Here is a 21471-nt window from a genome sequence, read left to right on the forward strand (position 1 = left end):
TACAGCGGTCTGGTTGCTGAACTGTCTCTCAGGTGTCAGGAACCAAAAGGTTTAGAGCTTTTCTCTAGAACCTCGTCAACACTCTTCATTTTCTGACTTGCAGCAAGAAGTAAATAAAGTCAGTGAAGTTTTTCAGTAATTGGGGTAATATGTTCCCTGTGGTTAACTCAGCCGAGCAGGTGGGCAGCCTCCTTTCACATCAGCTGCATCATCCAAACAATCTCCAAACAAAGGCTATGATGAATTACGTTGTGAGGAGAGCTGTCTGCCAAGGCGCCGTGGGATTAGTGTTAAGGCTGGTCTTATTTAACATCTTCATTAATGATCTGGAAGAGGGAGTAAGCAGACCATTAATTAAATTGGCAGATATTACACGGAAATAATTCTAAGATCCTAGCTAGACTAGAAGCAAAGGCAGACTAAACCCAAAGACACATATTAAGAAAATAAGAGTAATTTGGGAAAACAGTTTCTCTTTGCCCACAACCACACCTGGGTCATTTTACACGTTGTGACTGCGTGTACATTTGTATCATCCGCACGTTTAAACACTGTTTGTTTTACTTGGTACTTTACTCGGTAGCTTGAGAGAAGTAACAGCTACATAAGATTCAGGGTTTCCTTGTTCTCAGAAGGGATAAGGGGGTAAGATAGTAGAAACAACATGGTTTGGTTTGTTACTTCATCAAAAGAGTGCACTACAGCATACCTTTAGACAGAGTTTAAGTGATCCTGTCTACTCTGCGCCTTTACCTGTCACTATCACTATCCTTTTATCCATACAGTAATTTTTGACCATTCCTAAAGCACTGAAGTGACCAGGGCTAAGAGAGGCACTTGATAGACGCCTCTACAGCCACCCTAATTTGATACTTGTAACTTTTTCAGATCTTTCAGGTGGTTTAATTTACTTTATATTTTTACAGGTAGCTTTTAGTCAGAATTTCATGTGGTTTAATAATGTTACCAAACTTGTTGGATTATAAGATTTTCTAGAAAAAAGGGGGTTTTGGAATTAATTCTCCTTTAATTCCTTGCTGAATTAATGTTGTATCAGCAGTTTCATGATTTTGATAGGGTTCCATATTGATCTATCCATGCTGCAATCACCGCTATAGTCTAGTTTCCCTTTTAGAATGTATTTATAAAAGAAAAATGAAACTCATTATTTGTTATATGCCAATTTTATACAAGGTCTTGTAAAGCGCACAAAAGAATAGCGATGATCAGCAGCTCTAAAAATCAGGCATATGCAATCAAACAACACAGAATAAAAATCTGCTTGATTTTTTTTAGAAGTTGTGAATATATTTCGTGTCTAATGTTCTGCACGGACTGTACGAATAGAGCGTGTGCCCTCTATGTCTGCGAGACAGAGCTGGCTAGGACCCAGCGATGTGGGCTACATGCATTTCCCTTGGAAAAGTCAGTTGTTTCTGTAAGTCGTGGATAAATCCGCACAGCGTGGGTTCAGTTGGAAATAAGCAGCGTATCTGTAGGACACAATATTGCGGTTCTTGTGCTGGCAAGTCTCCTTCAGTTGTACTTGTGAGCAGAGGAGGCAGGCTCCTGATACAGCAGCGCTCTCAGGAGGAAGCTGGCAGTATAGCACAATCTGAATAAGTCAAAAAACTAGAAAAGTATGACTGCAAGTGCATCTGTCAAACCGGGGGATGCAGGAGAAAATGAGGTGGTGACAGGTTGGGCAGAAAGAGAAATAGCATAATATGAAGTGAGTTAATGATGCCAGCAATTTTTAGCAGTCGGGAAGGTAGGGGCTGCAAAGGCAAGGTGGCACGCTATGATTTATGTGCAAGAAGTAGGCAAGGTGATATTTTTTGAAGTGTATGTTTTAAGCCGCTAGGCTAAGTTCAGATGTTCAATCTCCCTGTTGTTCAGGATATAATTATAAAAACTGTGTTGCTGGAATTACCCGTCCATTCAGTGATTTGCTGTCTTTTGTGTTCCAGTCCCAAAGAGATGACTTGCTATTAAGAAATATTTATTGCAAATCAAAGGGTTTGTTTTTCTTATGCCAGTTACATGCTAAAAAAGGTCCATTAGTTTCCATTGAATTATTACTCCTGACTATTAAAAGTAAAAAAATTTAACTGAATTAAAAATACTTATTATAAAGTTATATTTTTTAAAAGATCTCATTTGCCCTCTCCCAAAATGCCTGTTATTTTCATCCCACTCATAAGAAACTTTAACATGTGTTTGGTTGCAAAAATAAATCTTGCCATTCCAGGTACTTGAATTATTATTCATACTAACAGGATAAATACCAAAGGAAATGAAAAGCAGGAGAAACTGAAATTTTCGTTATGAAAATCAGTGAAAATTGAAGAGGTATAAACTTTGACAAAAAGCTACAATATAACTCTAAAAATCTTCGAATAATGTGAAAACTCAAGGGGTTTCTCACATTTCCTTGGTAATAATTTATTTTCTGTGTCTGTTACACTTTGTTTCAAAGTATGTTTTTGCAAAAATAAGTGTACTTCACGGGTATTATATATGCAATGTGTATGTTGTGAGCTGAGCAAGTATTGTTGGGTTGAAGCGTATGTTATAGATATAAAATATCATTAGCATGACCTAGATTTGAGAACTTCTAAAAATAAATTAAAGAAGGTGAAACAAATAGATCTGGGTATTGTGTTAAAGCAATGTTCATTTGACCATCCTTATTTCCAGGCTTATTTAGTATCTCCAACTATTATTTTTTTGCTAATCACAGTCCTAGGTATAAGCTGCTGAAGCTCTTATTTGGGTGGTGACTTCTTACTCTAAATGAGTTTGATACCTCCTCCTGAAGGGTGTCTAAACAATGTTTAATGATGAAACTTGAAGCCAAGGAAAGAAGTTATCCAGAGGGAATAGTATTCCGTGCGTTGTGTATTAGAGGGCATTTAAAAATAATAAATAACAGTTGTCAAAGGAAGCTTGTTGGAGTAAATTTGCAGTAAGTAATAATAAATAATCTTGTAGCACAGCAGATCAAATTTTCAATAAGTAAGCAAATGGTCAGGTCAGCTTGTAGTACAGTCGTGACTGGTCACTGTGAGATAGTAGCTTTTAAAATCGCAAAGCAAATGGGATGTGCATTCATCAGTGTATGACTGATGTGCTGACAGAACCCTAATTATGTCATGAACACAAGAATGCTGTAACGCAACTTCACCATAAGGGACTCAAGGCCATAAATACATTTTCCCAGCTGCTGTGTGGAAGGAGAACCTATTGCAGGAATTTGTTTTTTATGGGACTGCCGAAGAGGTGTTGATCATTGAATCAAGTCATGAATTCTCAAGATCATGGTAATCAGGGAGGGCTAAGCATCTATTTGATGTAGGAAACATCTGTTAGAGAATTTCTCCTGAGTCTCATCAGTAGTTGGCAAATCTCATTGCTTTGGCAATGTTTTCATTATTGCTGTGTCCATAAAATGGCATAACATGTTTTTTACTAGTGTTCTTTTCTGTATTCTCAGTGCAAACTAGTAAGAGGTATTTTAATTGCAACTTCTTGTTTGAAGTTGAAACAATAGATAAAATAAAATATTTTAGTGCTTCTCAACTGCATAATAATCCTATATTGGAAATTTCAATTTCTGTGCTAAGGTAAATCACTGAGTATGAAAATAACCTATATCTAATCTGTGAGTTACACATCTACCTTTGTTTTAAAATTAAGACCTAGTTACTTTGGAAATGAAGAAGTAGCTCTGTCCTTTGCTGTTTTAGTCTAAAAGTAGGTGTGCCATTACATGTACTTGCTTTTCTTTACTCTGTACACAGAAAAGTCAGGTCACCTAATGAGCATCTATTAAGAACCTACACTAATCTTAGAAAAGAAAGCTACAGAAGTAAAATAGGCTGGCCTGTAATAGGAATTGGTATGCCAAGCCAAGTAAATAGTCTATTTATCTACTATTTTAAAGGAGCTGACAATGGCCAGCATCAAATACTCCAGCAGAGTTGAAACAGATTGTGCAGCGGGGGCATCTGTTTAAAAAAAAAAAAAAAATTGGAAGGATTTTTCGGTTAGGCTGAGACTGAAGTTACCTTTCCACATTGCCCAATATCTCTTTAAAAGTATCAGTGCTAGAAAACTCAGGCTTGAGAACTCTAGTACATGGATAATTTATTATTTTTTGTGATGAATTTGAGGTCACTTTACCTCTAGGTGATTTTAAAGTAATCTACAGTTTTCTACACAAACCTCATGGACAAAGGAGATGCTTTTCAGTAAATCTTCCTTAGCAAAGGAACAGGGATGGAGGGAGGGAGAGATCTCGACTAAGAGATGTGTGATAAAAGCTAAAGTCATCAGATTTTGATGATCTGTGTGAAGTTTGAATAAAGGGATATATGGTATTATTTTGTTTTAATTTCCTTGCTTTTATTGGTTTGTCATACCATCTGATATATCTCGCAATACTCTAATTGCTTTACGTAGATGAAAATGTATTTTAATATTCCATCTAATGTAGCAGTATTTTCATTAAATGTATGTTTTTTCTGTCTGCTGCTATCACATAGAATCATAGAATGGTTAGACTTGGAAGGGATCTTAAAGATCGTCTAGTTCCAACCTCCCTGCCAAGGGAACATCATCGTTATCTTGTGGTAGAGAATTCAACACATTAATTATGTGCTTTATAATAATACTATCTTTTAACTTCAAGCTTACTTTCTTTCAATTTTCTTGAATGGCTCCTTGCTCTTATATTATGAAAGAACATAAATAGATGCTCAGATTTACCTCTTCAGATTCAACTTAGATTCATTGTTTTTTAGAAATTGTGAGCAGTAGTAAAGAATTTCATCTAGAACTGAAGGATTTTGGAGAAATGAGTTGTGTATGCATTCTTGTCTTCCCTACAGCTTATCATGCTTTAGAAGCACGACTAGACCGCCAGTTGACCTGGCTGTATCTAACTCCCTGATCCTTCCTCTTCTTTTTGGCCCTGCTTTCTACCGGTCACCATCCTCCATTCCTCAGTAATTATTTTTTATGCATTAGGCTTTAGCAAACAAATACGTACTGTTGACTAGATACGGAGTATCATCATCTCTATTTGTGTGCTGTGTTGTCTTTAATAGTCTGTTTCTTTAGAATTACTTTAATCTTTTGCTTCTCTCAAAAACAACCCCATATTGAACATCTTAATGTTCAATACCCAGCATCTTAATATGCAAAAGTTCAGTACAATCAGACAGTGCTTGTCTTAGTTGGTTAATAACTGTACTAAAATCAGCGTTCCCAAAGTAGTGAATAATATCTCCCTATCTAACATGTAAGGTTTTGTTGCTCCTGCAACTAAATCACAACTGCAAGGTCACTGATGCAGGTAACGGCCCTGGCAAATACAGGTCACTGTCTGGGGGTAGTTGTGCCTGAATTCTTATAGGTAGGAAGATTACTTAGCGAAGCACTTGTGTTTTTTCTGTGGTGCCAGATGTACAAGTGGAAGAAGATTAGTGTTAACATGGGAACCCTAACTGTACCATTAAAGACATACCAACTGCCATGAAATATCTGAAGAATTAGTTACAAATCTGAGTTAGAGTAACTCTGGTAGAGGAAGGGAGCGACAAGGCTGTAGAAATGATCAATATTATAAAAATGACCAAAAAAAAAAAAAAGAAAAAAGAAGCAGACAGTGGCAGGTGTCATCTTTGGATCTGGAGTACTTTTATAGTCATCTGACTTGTGAATTTCTCCCATTTATGACTATCAAAGAGAGGATGAAACAGCTTAGCTTCAAGGCAATACCTAAGCCCTTTACATCTGACTCCAAGCACCTGGCTCTCTTCAGAAAGAAAAGTATTTCATCTGTCACGTTCCAGCTTGGAACTGGCAGTTCCCAGGCTCTGTTTGCCAGGTACGGTTACGTCAGCTGGCACGAGACATTAGGCTCGCTGTTCAACCATCGCAAAGTTCTAGGGAAGAACTAAGTTCCCCTGGCTTTAAGGGTTAGTACTTTGGATTTCTTTAAATGCTGAGGTTAATATTGCAGAAAGATTGATAGCAAAGGATATAATAATGAGGTGGTTGTAATGGTTGCAAGCTTCTAGAACCCATCAAAGTCCATAGCAGAAGATCTTCCTTAAGACAATTATGGTTTGTTCAGCCTGAATTCGGATGATGCCATACGTTCATCAGTGGATTCCCGGGTCACATAGAGATGCATTGAGATAGACAATGCTAGAAAAACAGGAAAGCTTCTCTAGCTAGACAGGTAAGAAAAACAACATAGAGTGAGGGTTTTACTGAATGCTACTTTACTATGCATTAGAGCAGACCTGAAGTACGTACATGGGCAGTTACCTCATCTCCATATCTCAGGTGAGGCGTAGTAATTAACAGCTGAGAAGTGGCTATCTCCAGCTGAGCTCTGAAAGAACATTCACAATTAGCTTTTCTGAAACCATTCTGAGAAAGGAGTGTTGTTTATAGTGTTTAACAGTACCTAACCTGTTTAAAAAAAAAATGCTTCAATTTGTTGTCCACGAAGTACTTAATGCAGTATAGCTAGACTCGTAAAATTAGCTCAGAATAGGAAAAAAGGGGTCAAATATATTGTTTGCAATAAATAGATCCCAAGCGTACCTCCTTTGACTTTATTAGGCATACACTAGGGATGAACTTGGCTCATTCTTTCTCTAGTTGATACTAACCTCCAGTTGCTGATGCCATTATTAAGTTAATTGTTTGGATCATCAATCTGTGCCAACGAAGCTTTCAGAGTGCTTGATGAGATTTCAAGCATCAAGCTGTGAGGTATTAAAAAAATGATGAATTTACATCCAGGTAAAACGATGCCCTTCAGCTATAATAATGAATCACTACTTTGTTTACAAATGGGTATTCATCATGAGACATGGCAAGCACAGACATTTTTGAAGGGGAAAGGCATTAGTACAGTAAATGATCTCTGCAACTAAAGCTGAATACACAGCACGGTGAAAAAGGAGAGCATGTCAAATTATCTTTTCAGAAAGGAATTATGAATGCAAATTCACTCTGGTGTTGCCTGACCCATATTTAAATATTAACAAAAGATACAATTCACTATTAAGATGTCCTTTTTCATTAGAGACGAATCAACACAATATACTTCTTCTAAAAGTTTCATTGTTGAATAGAATTTCTCAGCATACACTTTTAGATCCCGGAGTAAGTACTTAATCTTTTACTCGAAATGAAAGGCTACTTCCTCTAGCAGGCAGGAGGTGCCAGTGGTCTACCTCCCACCATTCTGGCAGCCAAGGAGGATTGAACTCTGTTGGCTGTCCCTCCCCACGCCTCTTCTGCCGTTGGTTGGGGAGATTGATCTCATTTTGTTAGGCCTGTCAGCCCAAATAACTGTGTGATCACATCACAGGTAAATTTAGTGCAATTAGTCTCACAAAGGCAGTGAAGATACTACTGCACAGGCTCAAGCAGCCAGAAAACATGCACAGAATTGCCAGAGGCCTGATACTGTGATTGCCAGCAAATTACTAATACTGGGCAGCTTACAGTCATCAGAAGGATGCCCACCTGAGTGTAATCATACCTGCATCATGTCTTACAACTCTATATTTGGGAACTAACTTCTTAGTGTTACAATTCCAGAGTCATCAGTACTGTCTAGAAAAGTATCTTCCATGCCATAATGTCTGAGTTCTTAGGACACATTTCTGGTTGTCCAGAAAACCCACTACACTGGTGTTTTACAGTGGGTTATTCACATGAGCAGTTACTGAACCAACATTCGGTATTGGGGACATGTCAGCACAAAGAGTTCATAGAATCAGAGAGCCATAGAATGGTTTGGGTTGGAAGGGACCTTGAAGACCACCCAGTGCCACCCCCTGCCCTGGGCAGGGACACCTCCCACCAGCCCAGGTTGCTCCAAGCCCCGTCCAACCTGGCCTTGAACCCCTCCAGGGATGGGGCAGCCACAGCTTCTCTGGGCAACCTGGGCCAGGGGCTCACCACCCTCACAGCCAAGAATTTCTGCCTCAGATCTCATCTCAGTCTCCCCTCTGTCAGTGTAAAACCCTTCCCCCTCGTCCCACAGCTCCCCTCCCTGCTCCAGAGTCCCTCCCCAGCTTTCCTGGAGCCCCTTTGGGGACTGGAAGGGGCTCTAAGGTCTCCCCGGAGTTCGACAAAGCTAGAGCATAAACTGGAGACGCTTTAAGAACCCACAATGAACTGCTGCTCTGAAGGTCTGGATAGGATGTTTGTTAATTCCAAAAGCACCAACCCTCTCGCGATCAGTTCTTTGGGAGAGGAATGCACTGTGCAAAATGCAAGTATGGCAAGAGTCTGTAATCAAGTGATTCAGGCTGGTTACCGTCATTCTTGTGATTAAATCCTAGGCCTGGTGAAGCAGCCTTCTTGAGATGCCCTGTGTCTGAAAGTCCTTACAGTGGCCTTGGAGGATCTCTTCAGCAGTTAGGTAGCAATTTTCTCAACAGCACAGACTGGCAAAAAAAACCAGTGCCCTTGTCAAAGTGGTGCATTTTGATGGAAGTTGTGGTGTAGAGGCAGTAAGTGTGTTTCTGCTAGATAACCAGTAGTTCTGAAGTCAAGGAAAAATTGTTCTTTCCTCAGGGTACAAGGAAGGAATTTGTGAAGTCAGGGTGGTACCAGTGTTCATTGTTCTCCTTTCTCGGTCCAAAATGCTTGTCAGTGTAGCTACTGAGGAAAAGGGGAGGAAACCTCAAACTAAACAGTAGGATTTTCATACTGTTAACGTGTTACCTATAACTTCAATCACATCAATCCCAGGGCTTGTCAAGTTTAGTATAGAATTGACAGAAACTTCAAGATAAAAGGTAATTTTCCACCTTAAATTTGAAAAGTGCTGGCAAAGTTTTGTTTCTGAAAGGAAAGGATGGGTAAGGGGTGGGTTTTCTTATTTAGAAAGTGCAATGGGATTTGGAATCATTTTATACAGCTTCAAGGCAGTAAGTAATATCTACAGTGACTATATGTTAACACTGCTCACTACCATCATGCATTATTGATTCTTTTTCATGAAGAAAGGCATTTTTTCCCCTTGGTTACGGAGTTGTCTGCCAACGTTCTGTGAAAAATTACAAATAGCTCCAGGAATTGTTTACATAAGGCAGGAGTATCCTTGCAAAGATAGGCTGGAAATGCTGTAACAGTTCCCATTTCTACAATGCATCACTAAAGAATCACCTTTGTGTTCAGAATTTTAATTTACAAACACAAATGATTGCAGTTCATTTGGCTGAGGCAATTACTGTTTGTCTGCCTGGCGTTCTCTTGGAGATTATTGCTTCTGCAGCAGGAGCAACCACACATGAAACAAGTTCTGAAAAACTGCTGTTTACCACCCAGGATATTAAAATAACCCTAAGCAGCATCACTGTGGTTTGGTAGGGTGAGCTGGGGGAGACGGTGAACCATCTGTGAGGGTTTGGGAGTTGTTCCTGCTGTGGGAGCAGAAGCTTTCAACAGAGAGGCAGGGAGGACGGCCCAGAATGGTAAATTCAACTGTCATCCAACTGTAGCGATAATAATGGGCCTCCTCAGATGTTTCTTATTGCTCTGGTTTAACTTAACTTTCACGCAGAAGTGTGTGTGCCTCAGAAACCAGGTGTGCTCCATCTGTACCTTCAGTGGGCCTTTACCACCAACTCATACCGTAGAACAATCTTACATTTTTTTAGCCTATAAATATTCTTTATAATTTCACCAAAAAAAAAAGATATTTCAGTCTAGTGCTGAGAACTCTGATTTTTTTTCGAAGAATTTTGTCAATTTGTTATGTGCATCATTCACATTCACAGTAAGACTTGTAAAATGTAAAACAAATGTATCCATAATACCGTACAAGGAAGTAATGCATCCAGAGTTACACAGAGGGAGCTCTTACTTCGTTTTTCAATGCAGTAATGCAATAAATATTTCTGGGCAATGACACATTTTGAGTCAGGATGTTTATTTGTGATAGGCTAAAGCAATAGCACCCAACAATATTGTGGCATTTGCTGACTTTCTCATTTATCTGATCCAGAATGATTAATTTTCCGTAAAATGCAGATGTTTTCAGCTGCTATTTGTTTCGTATACAGAAGTTAAAAGAACAAACTTGGTGTGACATTGAAGCTTCATGATCCCCTGTTGCTCAAAGAAGAAATTTCTCATTTTAAGATGTATAAAATAATAACAGTAACCCTACAAAATGATCTGTAGAAGAATTAGTACTTGTCATGAACCTTGTGTAGTTTGGTTCCTCCCTTTATCTTGGATTTGTATTTGGTTCCCATCATTGTTAACCTGTTATTTAATCTGCAGATGCAGTTCAAAACCTTTCATCTGTTCAGGGTGCTGCTTGTGTTTCAATTTTCCTTTTCCTGGAGTTGTTTGCTTTTCAGAGCATGTTTGAAGTCTAGCTGCTAAACAAACACTAGAAAGAATGAGGTTTCCTTCCCTGTTACTTATATGGGAACTTAAAAATTCATTTTTATCACAGATATGTGAAAGCATTTTCTTTTGTAGGGAGTCAAGAGAGGAGAGCATGCTGCATAGGCCCTTAGGGCGGCAGACAGAGTTCTGTGCGAGGAAAAGAGAAACTTGAAGCAGAATCTTAGGCTGCGTGTACTAACAAAACAAATGCTCTTACGGGTGTGATTTTCTAAAAGTGGCTGACCCCTCTTATGTACCAATTTTCTACCTGGCATTGTATTCATTTTATAGTTGTTTACAGCCTACAAGCTAGACAAAGAAGTATTTTTAAAAGTTGTTAGTTACACAGCAGTTTTTTAAGAAAATGACACCTACCAAATACAGCATAGCTTATGAAATACTATTGTATGATATCTACGAGCTTTGAGATTCTTTACAGTTCAGTGTGCTGGTGTTTTTTGTTCAATAACCTACAGTGGTTATAGGAACTGGTTATAGGAACTGGCTGTTAGTCATGAAGGGCTAAATAAGCTGGCTGCACGCGCAGGATGATCTAGTAAGTTCTGCTCACTGTGCCTTGAGGTGCAGGTGCGTGGCATTCTCTCACATCACCATTCTCCCATTGGAATTATTCCAATAAATCTGTAGAGCATGACAGATTTAACACACATGTGGAATAAATTAACATAATGTCAGTAAGGTCAGTGAAGCTCGTGTTTATAGAGGTAGAAGTCAGTTGCAAAATCTTTCGAAATACTTGAGAGAACAGAATTTTTTTGTCATGTTAATGGTTTCAAAACTCCTAGGAAGTAGATTCACTACTTTACACGTTTACATAAATTTACAATAAAGACGTCCGCACTTGCATATCTCATTAAAATATTTTATGGGTCTGCAAGTAGGTATTTACTGCAATAGATGCAATGGAAAGCTTTAACTGATCCAGCAGCATCAGTAAAGCGGAATCAGTGGTAGGAGCCAGTGTTGCTGAAGGTCAAATGCTGATTGCTGAAGAGGCTCCTTTTGATGTCGCTTGGCTGAGAATGTGGCTTCATCTTTTGGGAAAGAGAACCCAATACTCCTGGGCCACCTAATTTCAGAGTATCCCAGGACAGGGAAACAGGGTCTCCTGACTTAGTCGCCAGATTCCACTGCTCTTCCCCTCTTAGGATTTCTCCCTAGTTGTTCCTTGCAGGTGCTCCATACCCCTGTGGTGTTAAGCTCTGCAGAGTCCAGGGTTGTAGATTCTCTTTAAGGCACAGGCTCATACAGCCTGTCAGGCAATGAAGATGCCTTACCTCTGCAGGACGTGGCTCAGCTTGGGATGGGGAAGGAAAGGCTGTCCTGTTTGCTGTAGACATTCCAGCAGGCCAGCCCTACGCAGACAGATGCAGGGCACTCCACCTCATGAAGGCTGTTAGCTGGCAGGATATAGAAGAGCCCTGGGAGGACAGTAAACTGTGTCCAGTTCTGGGCTCCCCGGTTCGAGAGGGACAGGGAACTGCTGGAGAGGGCACAGCAAAGGGCTACCAAGATGATTAGGGGATTGGAATATCTCTCTTATGAAGAAAGGCTGAGGGATTTGGGTCTCTTCAGTCTGGAAAAAGGGGAGGGGGGATCTTATCAATGCTTATCAATACTTGAAGGGTGGGTGTCAGGAGGATGGGGCCAGGCTCTTTTCAGTGGTGCCCCATGACAGGACAAGAGGTAACAGGCACAAACTTGACCAGAGGAAGTTCCTCTCAACATGAGGAGGAACTTCTTTGCTGTGAGGGTGGCAGAGCCCTGGGACAGGCTGCCCAGAGAGGTGGTGGAGTCTCCATCTCTGGAGACATTCCAAACTCGCCTGGACGCGTTCCTGTGCCATCTGCTCTGGGTGACCCTGCTCTGCAGGGGTGGGACTGGGTGAGGTCCCTTCCAACCCCCCCCCCACCCATTCTGTGATTCTGTGACTCTGTAAAGGTGTCTGCTTGGAATTGGGAACAGATGGTCTTCTCTGTCAGCGCAGGAGGGACACTTTGTGGAGATGCTTATAGGGATGCCTATTCTAGAATGACCCTCAGAAACAGTGTGGACGTCATCTTTCTCACCCACTAAAAGGAAAAAGACCAGAACTTTTTCTATATCGTATTATCCCTGAAAAATATTGTAAGAAAAGTAACTCTTAAAAAATGTGGGATTTCTTTTTTGGTAAATGGCAAAGGTGGAAGGCAAATAGAGTAATAAAAAATAAAAGCTTTCTTGCAATTTTTCTTTTTTCTTTTTTTTTGTCACAATGAGATTTCTAGTTGGTAAAAAGTTTAGCAACATTTTAACCGATGCTACGAAATTTCGTGGGTTTAGCGGAGTCCAAACATGCCGTTCTCTAAACCGCCTTTACATTCTTCAGTGAGTTTGCAATAAGCTTCTGTATTACTGTGGCCTGAGGGATCTGTCAAAAAAACCCCAAAAAAGAAAAAAAACTTTATCAAAATAGCGCTAAAAGCAAAATTGAAGAACTGTAGCCAGTACCTTTTACAGCCCTACGCTGGTGTGCATAGCTCCTTGTTGTCAACATGGATAAATTCTAGAGTGTCAGTACTAAAATTCTTTTACTTCTGAAAAAAATACAAGGTTGTCTTTTGGCTTGTTTATGTCACATTTATTATCTAGTAAGCTTATAGTCTGTCCTTCACTTTTGCTACTTTATACATTGGGGCTGAGTGCAGCCTTTTTATATAACTGTATGAAAATGACAATAGTTTTTAGAGAATAGTACTAATAACAACAGTATTATTCCTGGAGGAAAAAAGGGATGTTTTCTTGAACATGAAGATCTAAGAGATTATATTCCTTGACTAATTGTCACTGATTTACCTGGTTAAGGAATCAAAAAAAACCGCAACTGTATCCTATAGTAATGACATTTTGTAATCCTGCAGTCCACAGTGTTTGATCCCCGATGAGAGAAAACTCATCTATTTCTACATACTCTTACTGATAATTGGGTGTTGAATATACACATATACATCTATATGTACGTGCTACAGTGTTTCTGCATTGGAATGCTTGTATTTACAGTGCCTGTCTTGGAGATAATTACAGTAGTCATCGAGTTACGTGTGTATGCCATGAGCCTTAACTCTGACTTGACTTAGTTTTTGTTCCAGCTTTGGAATGTTCTCTCCTGAATTTACTAGTTTGCATAAAGAATAAAACACAAATGCTGGACTGAGATATTTCTGATTATCCCAAGGTATTGCTTTCCTTTTCTTTAAAATTTCGGTTATGTATACAGAGTATTTTGGTAAATGCTGTCTTATTTGGTGCATATGTACTTCTCAGAGGAGCAAAGCCCAAAAGATTTGAAACAGAAATTCACCCTGGGAGTGGCAAATGAAATAAGAATGTTCCTGGGTCTAGAAAAGGAAGAGAAAGGATCGTGCTACAGAAATGCCACTTTTGAAGCATAACTTTTAACCACTGTTGATAAAGTTGTGATGCAACTCTGCATCTTGAAAAGATCAGAAATAGCTGACGTCCCATCACACTTCTATGAGAGTTCTTGGCATGAAGCAGGCATTTCTTATGACATTTGTTCAGAACAGCCAAGGAATTATGTCATGCAAACTGTTGCAGATGAAAAAGAGTGATAATTTGAGCTACTTTTGTATAACTAATAACAAGTTAACAAAGTCACATGAAAATATTGTCGCTATGCTTGGATTTAGTCAACCTAATTGTGATACTTTGGAAAATTTTATCTTACGTGCTGAATTTAGTTTTCATTGAGGTACATTTTGTACATTGGCAACTTTTACAGTCAGTAGAAAATTAAAAAAATATATAAATGCAAAAAGAGTAGGCTCATATTCATAAAAGATATTATAAAAATAATCTGTTACATACCCAGTGCCCTAACACTTACTTATTCAAAACTGAACAATGACTGGAGTCTATCCAAACGCAGACAAATGCTAAATGCTGCCAGTACACTGCCAGTATAAAACCAGTCTCTCTTGCTAGTATTCAGTGTCCCTAAGGGAGTAGTGACCCGTACATTGCCATCCACAATAGCTACTTTCCCAGGAACAGAGGGGAAGAGAATGTTTGTGCAACCAACTTTGGTAAGTTGAATTGCTTTTCTTCATATTTTATTGTGGTTTAGTGGCAATCAATGGACCCGAAGAGAGGACTGTCTTGCTAATTGAGGTTTCAGAGGCAGAGGCTGAAGAATCAGTTAGAGCAAGTGTTAACTCTCTACTCATCTGTTACGCTACCTTGTTTTCTAATTTCTTTTTATATCGTCCTTTCTGTCCAGCAGTGAGTTTCTCATTGTTCATTTGATTTTGCAGTAACTTACAACTCCTTATCAACTTATTTGGAATATCATTACACAGCTCAGTTTGAATTTGGTCCTTTTGAGCACTAAAATATGAGCCCTTACCACAACTGTCCAAGAGCCAAGACTGTATATGGGAGACAAAGAAGAAAAGGAGTCCAGGAAGTCTTAAATTAGGATTTTCCCCATCTCAAACAAGGCCTACAAGACAAAAATACCCCCACGGTTCTTAGCAGAGAAGGATGTTTCTGATAGCAATCGTCTGATTCAGACAAATTCTTAAATAGGGATAAGGATAAGCAACATAACTCATTGAATAAGTAGTCTTCCCCTTTGACACAAGTTCCACATTCTCTCCAGAGTTTATGACCATGGGAAAGGAAGTACAAATGTTCCTAAACTTTTATGGGCCAGACAGGCAGAATCTGAGCTATTCCAGAGGAGCCTTATCTTCCTCTTCCATGTCACAGTTCTGTCCTCTAGTTCATGAAGACAAAGAGCTATTCCCAGCATGTCTAGAAAGATTCAGGAGTTGAAGAAAATCCAATGTACTATGAGAACACTGTGGATGGGCAAAGCCTCCTTCATTATGAGCTGATAGCAGGAAAGGATTTTTTGTCCATAATCAGTACGTACAACTGCATTCATTGATAGGGATGAACCGTAAGATTTTGCTTTAGCAGAGCAAGAAGATTTCACTGATGTCTTGTCTTTTCTTTTTCCTCTTGTTAGGGTTTTTTTTTTAAACCAGAGAAATCATCTGCGTCTTAGTAGGTGGCAATAAAGCAGCAGAAAGCAATGTGGAAGGTGGGGCTGTCAGGAAGAGAGGCCACTGTAACGGGGTCTGTAGCTGAAGGAATACGCCCCCTTTAATGAGGGAAGCTAATTCAGGCGAAAAAGTGTGCAGCAGGTGGTGATGATGAGGGATGAGGATGATGACAATGACAGTTTTACACCGTGCTGTTCCTCCAGTGCCATATATTTTTCATGAGGATTTGCTCAAACTCCCTGCTAGTTGTTCTCGCTTCTGAGGCTATTAGCAGTGATTGGAGTATGCTAAATAGATACAAATGTTGCACTCTGATTGGTTGATATGTTATTGAATCATGTTTAAGGAATATTTAAATAACTGTTACCAACTTTGTTGTGCCCTTTGTTGTGTGTTTTGATTTTCACTAGAACTAACTAAAATTTACAAAACGAGAGGTAAGGATCGGGGGGGGAAGGAGTGGTGATTCTCTTGCCAGTGGTAGTTGCTTCCCATAAGAACCTGCCACAGAGCTCATCTGATGAGAATTGGACTGGATCTTCCAGTTGGGCATCCTCTGAAAGGAAAGAAATTCTGTGATCTGATCCCAAGCACAGTAAGTAGGGCTGATGGGGAGGTTCCCATGAACAGTGTACTACAGGTCTAACCTAAAACCTGAGTGCAGGTCTGGATTTCGCTCCACGGCCATCAAGCAGTCACAGCTGAAGCTTGGAAGTAGGTTACTCCTGTCAGCGTGTGCTAGGTGTGATCTGAAAACGCCTGCTTGGTCTGGACTCTGGATTTGCGTGGGGCTTGTTTTCTGAATGATACCGGGCTTACATGGAAATGAGGAGCTGATCTCTGCCAAGCACATCAGTCCTGGGTTTGAACGAGAGCCTACCATAGAAACACTGCGTGCAGAGCTCAAGCAGGGCGGTACTCAGCGAGTCAGGCACTTCCAGTGTTTGGCAGCAACGGATTTTTATCGTGATTTTTAATTTAGAGAGTTTGGTTACTTTTGGGTGCTTATGTCTCTTTCTGGAGAAGAACGGACTTCGTAACTAACACATATATTTGGTGGATTTGTATTCGTCCCGTTTCTGGCGATTATAATCGGGATGAAGGAGCTGTCCTGTTAAGCACGGTACAAAACATAATGAGAGACAGAGCTCTGACAAACATAACATCAGAAAGGCAGAGGAAAAAGAGGAGAGGTGAAATACCTTATCTCGTTTCAGTAGTGGGACAAGGAAAAGAACATTTGTCTCGTTAGTCTAATGGCACTTGACTCCATGTTGCTGTGCTTCCTAATGGAGTTGTTTATTCCCTTCACTGCTGCTGCGTGATGGTATCACGATGCATCATTTAATTGTATAACTTCTGCATATATTGTTTGCTACTTTTTGTGCAAGGTAACTTACTTGTTTTCAAATATACTTCATTCTTCTAACAGCTTCTGGCCCTTCTTGTACTTACCTCTTTGGCAACTGCAAAGTTTGCTGTCTCTGGGCTGATTCTGTGAAGTACTGAGTTCCATTACCTCTATTAACTCAAGCCTTAACTGCTTCCAGGATCAAACCTCATCTAACTGCGACAGAAATGATACAAATTAAAGACTGTAATACAGCAGTTGAATTACATTTCACTGACAAGTCAATTGGGTTGCAATTGTAGAAATACTCAACCGAGTAAATTCCTAATCTTTCTAAATGAATTATTATAAATGTTGATGTCCAGTCTGCACTAATGTAAGTGTTCACCTTACCCCTCTCTTGTAATATCATCATTTGCTCTGTTTATCAAAAAATAAGTTGAATTCTCATATATTTAACTTAAGAGTTGGTAAGCATGGACTGTAGACAGTGGAAGGAGCTGCCAATTCATTAGTGTAAGAAGTGGAGAGTAGAGAATTGTCAAGAGAAAATGTTTACACAGATCCCCAAAAGGAACATTTGGACACATCAGCTATATTAGCAGAGTTAATTGTTAAGCACGACGCAACATCCCTTCAGTCTAATTACACCGATTTCCTATGAAGGCAGGCTGAGAGAGATGGGGGGGTTCAGCCTGGAGAAGAGAAGGCTCCGGGGAGACCTTAGAGCCCCTTGCAGTCCCTAAAGGGGCTCCAGGAAAGCTGGGGAGGGACTCTGGAGCAGGGAGGGGAGCCATGGGACGAGGGGGAAGGGTTTTACACTGACAGAGGGGAGACTGAGATGAGATCTGAGGCAGAAATTCTTGGCTGTGAGGGCGGTGAGCCCCTGGCCCAGGTTGCCCAGAGAAGCTGTGGCTGCCCCATCCCTGGAGGGGTTCAAGGTCAGGTTGGACGGGGCTTGGAGCAACCTGGGCTGGTGGGAGGTGTCCCTGCCCAGGGCAGGGGGTGGAACCAGATTATCTTTAAGGTCACTTCCCACTCTAACCATTCTGTGCCTCCACGATTCTCTGAATTCCGTGGAAAAGCAAAAACTGAGCAATATACAGCTGGAAGAAGGGCTTCAAATGCAGCTGCCGTGCACTTTTTAACAGAGGATTAAAAAGATTCAAGAGATCATTATGGTAAACAGAAACCTTTTCCTCGTGTAAACTGTGAGACAGTCTGCTTGCTCTCCGCGTTCTCATGGGTGTACAGAGATAATGAGAACATGTAAATCCTTTCTCCAAAAATGTTATGTAAGGCAAAAAGTGGCTTGTTACTGAGCATAAAAACTTTGTTCCTGAATGCCATATTATTCATGGCTCAGTAAATTCAGTATTGCTGTAGTGACTCTAACTGAAAGCAGAACCTATTATTTTGTCGTATCGGAATAATTTTTTTTGAACTGTTTTGTTTGAAATTGCTTTTTTGTTTCTCTTTCCAGTGATTCCTACAAATTTTACAAATCTCTTTAAAAATTAAATATACTGGGGTTTTTTGTTAAATTCTTATTTCAAAACTACATTTCAACTGACTTATTACTCGAGTTTTGGGACTAATATCTCTGAAAACACTTTTTGTGGACTGATCTGAATCCCATGTATATGTATCAGTTTGTTTTCTGACTACTTTTTTATGATATATTCATTCAGTATGAATAATTCCTGTTCATTGATATTTCTATTTTCTCTATAGGAAATTATATGAATATCACAAAAAATACATTAATCATTTAAAATATTTTTGGCAAAACAAAGAATTCTGTTGCCAGGAAAAAAAATATTTCATTAATCTTCGATCTGTCAGCATTCCTTTGTTTTGAGACTTCTCTTTTTAGAGTGTAAATACTATGCGTATTGTACAGATATCCGGTACTCAAATGGAACTGCTAGGGCAGTTTACAAAGAACTGCATTTTACTCAGCAAGAACATGAAGTAAGTCAAGGTACTAGTCAAAAATAACCTTTAAAGCATCCTTAAACCTAGATGTATATAGACATGAGTTGAATATAGGAAAGTCATGTCACCTTTGTCTGACAAGCAGAATTTTCAATCCAAGCTGCGTTAGTTTGTCATCTACTACGCATGACAGTATTTGGCGAGCAATGACGGCATCAACCGACTGGCAGCACTGGTGCAACAGGGGAGAATTCCGAAGGTGGAGCTGAAGTGCCCTTGCTCCTTTCCATACCTGACGATAATTCCGTGTAAGGATGTGCTGCATACGTCTTCTCTTTTTTGCCTGGTCCTGCATTAGAAGATGATGACTCGCGTTTCACACTGCAAGGTTTTTTTTGATTCTCACTCAGTTCAGGAGTAAGATATCCTGTGTCCTTTGGGAAGATTGGCAGTCTGGCCTCTACAATCTGGAATCACATCACAGCTTCCTGGAACTTGTAGAGTAAAAATGCACCATGTCCAGTGTGAGTTTATACCTTTGCTTCCCTGATGAGTTTTCTTGTCTGGCCTGATCGTGCCTTTTCATATGTACTGTTTTACTGTGACAGTGCACAACTGTCTTCTGGGATCCTTTCTACACTAGGATACAATGATGACATAAAACCCCTAGAAAGTTAATTTTTATTGTATCCTAATAATGTGGAGTTTTGCATAGAATTCTGCTTTGATTATGGTATCTTAGGTACCGCTCTCTTACCAACCAAATTATTTTAGCTTGACCCTCACTTAATAATGGCAAAAAACCCCATGTAGTTCTCTTTCATTAACACCTGTATTTCCTCCTTGCTCAAGACTTTGTAGTAAAGACCCTTTCACAACTTAATAGATCGTAATACCTTCCGTCTGTGGCAGAATATTAGGTAAAATGAAAGACACTTGATAGCCTAATTTATTATGATAATATTCAGTTTTATTGTAAGTGGATATTTTGTGATAATTATGTCTTTATCCTGTGGTTGTTCAATCACAGTCAAATCTGATCCAGTAAAAAGATGCTTTCAACATATTTTCTTTCTTAGGAAATGCTAAAGTTGAAACCTTTAAGACTACTTACGAAACCTTTTCCTTTTTAAAAAATTAAATAATAATTTGTAACAATTTTAGTACCATCTAGTATGTCTCATACATGTAAACCACGTTCAATCTAGCAGTTATCTACTTTGAACTGAAGGACATCATCCCTTATTAGAAACATATCAGCAGGGTGTGCAATTTCATAACTACTCACTGCCAACTAATAGAAAAATTCTTTCTAAAACAGGAATTTTGTTTTGTTTAGAGAAAAGTAATTCCATTTGCTTGAGATTTCAAAATTTTATATCCTTCTAGTCCTAAATTAAACTATCTAAATTATTAGTAAAAAAGCCCAGACCCCTCCTCTGGGACAAAAAATCAGTCATTTTTGAGTTCCTAGAGTCATACTTAAGAAATACAGGACCCAAAAGCCCAAATGCTCTCACCTTTAATTCAATGTGTGTGCTCCTGCAAATTCTTCAGGCCCCTGGAAGACTTTATTTTTGTCCTCCCATGTAGTCCACAAATGGGCTTCTCTGAATCCATGGATTTAGGAAACCTAGGGATGTTTGTGCTGAGGGCTGATGGAGAACAATTTGTGTAACTTTGATTAGAAACCAGAGGTTTCTGAACAAGCACGGTTCTGTCAGAAGTTTGTCAAGTGCTTACACCAGGTGTTTTTAATTTGATGATTTAGAAAAATCTGAAGGAAATGTTTGTAGGGTTTTCTTCTGTCGACTTCAAAGCGTGGACTTTAAACTTGCATGCAGAAGGCTCTATTTGTTTCAGTTAGAGCTGGCTCCCACTACACTCATTTCATCACATTTTAAGATGTACTATTTGTTGTCTAAATTCTGTTTCTCTGATCCACCCTGTGCAAGGGGGTAATGGGAAGCCGTGCAGTCTGTGAGCGCACCAGGAAATGAATTATGACTCAGAATCACAATTTCTCTTGTGCTTTTCCCTTCCTGTTGTGTGGGACTGGGGGACCACCCCACTGGTTTGTATGGAGCAGATGGCTTGATGTTGTCTAAACGGCCAAGTACTTGGGCTAAAAACTACCAAAACCTCACCCTCAAGCGTGTATGTGGGCAGAGAAAGGAAGACGAAGAATGAATGTTCAACTCGATGAAAGATCGTATTGCTAAGAAGCTTACTCATGCAAAGTAATATTCTGCTTGTGGAGGCAATAAGATTATGTGTAAAGTACGATTCCGTACTAATAGTAACAGAACCTGCCTTTGATCTGATATTCCATACTGTCATTCCAGTAATCCAATATTCCAATCAAGGTATTCATTAATTTGCAAAGTCTGCAGCTCAGACATGAAAAACATTTCTCTTGAAATTATTTCTTCATGCCCAGGAGCTAAATGTGTTGAATATATCTCACCATCTAACATGTCGTGTCAATTTTGGTTCTGAACAATGCATTACTTTCCTTGTAATTAAATTAAACATGAGAACTAACGCTTCCGTACATCTCCTTAAGCATTCTACTTATCTCCATAAGCATTCCTTCTCCAAAGATTCTCCTTATCTCCATAAACGCAGTTAATAAGAAGTCATAGCAATGTA

The 21471-nt window shown here is 39.5% G+C and overlaps 1 protein-coding gene across 1 annotated transcript in view; it reads left to right on the forward strand.

Annotated features, from left to right (window-relative positions):
• The first annotated feature begins 14450 nt into the window (after positions 1 to 14450).
• The window catches only part of VEGFC (vascular endothelial growth factor C), a 235799-nt gene continuing 228778 nt past the window's right edge, over positions 14451 to 21471 (forward strand). The window contains exon 1 of the mRNA XM_074588404.1: positions 14451 to 14546. The gene's annotated coding sequence lies outside the window, so the exon portion shown is untranslated. The remainder of the gene's footprint in view (positions 14547 to 21471) is intronic.

Source organism: Larus michahellis, chromosome 5 (assembly GCF_964199755.1).
Source record: "Larus michahellis chromosome 5, bLarMic1.1, whole genome shotgun sequence".
Lineage (NCBI taxonomy): Eukaryota > Metazoa > Chordata > Aves > Charadriiformes > Laridae > Larus > Larus michahellis.